The sequence below is a fragment of the Eimeria mitis genome, genomic scaffold (genome assembly GCF_000499745.2).
Source record: "Eimeria mitis Houghton genomic scaffold, Emh_scaff2780, whole genome shotgun sequence".
NCBI lineage: Eukaryota > Apicomplexa > Conoidasida > Eucoccidiorida > Eimeriidae > Eimeria > Eimeria mitis.
In genome coordinates, this window is record NW_013576954.1 from 7,070 (window position 1) to 7,412 (window position 343).

General features: G+C 56.9%; 1 protein-coding gene across 1 annotated transcript in view; it reads left to right on the forward strand.

Moving 5' to 3' along the window:
- EMH_0058620 (uncharacterized protein) overlaps positions 1-343 on the forward strand; it is a gene marked incomplete at both ends in the record, with an annotated part of 5,748 nt that overhangs the window by 5,048 nt on the left and 357 nt on the right. The gene's annotated exons all lie outside the window — the stretch shown is intronic.

Sequence of the window (343 nt, forward strand, 5' to 3'; positions counted from 1 at the left end):
CAGGAGACGTCAGCAGCAAAAAAGAAACAGCAGCAGCTCATTCCGACGCAGAGACACACAAAGAGGGAGGCAGCAGCAAACGCAGCAGCAACAAAGACAAAACATAAACAGCAGATGGCCACTGCCAGCAGCAACTGCAGCAGCAACTGCAGCAACAGCAGCAACAACAGCAGCACGAGCACCACCGGCTGCAGCAGCAGCAGCAGAACAGCGGCCTCATACAGCAGCAGTAGCACGCGACGCTGCAGCAGCAGCGGCAGCAGCAGCAGCTGCAGCAGCAGCACAGTGAAAGAAAACCAATTCTTTGTGGCTGAGACCCCCCGAGTGTTCAGCAGCGCATGCA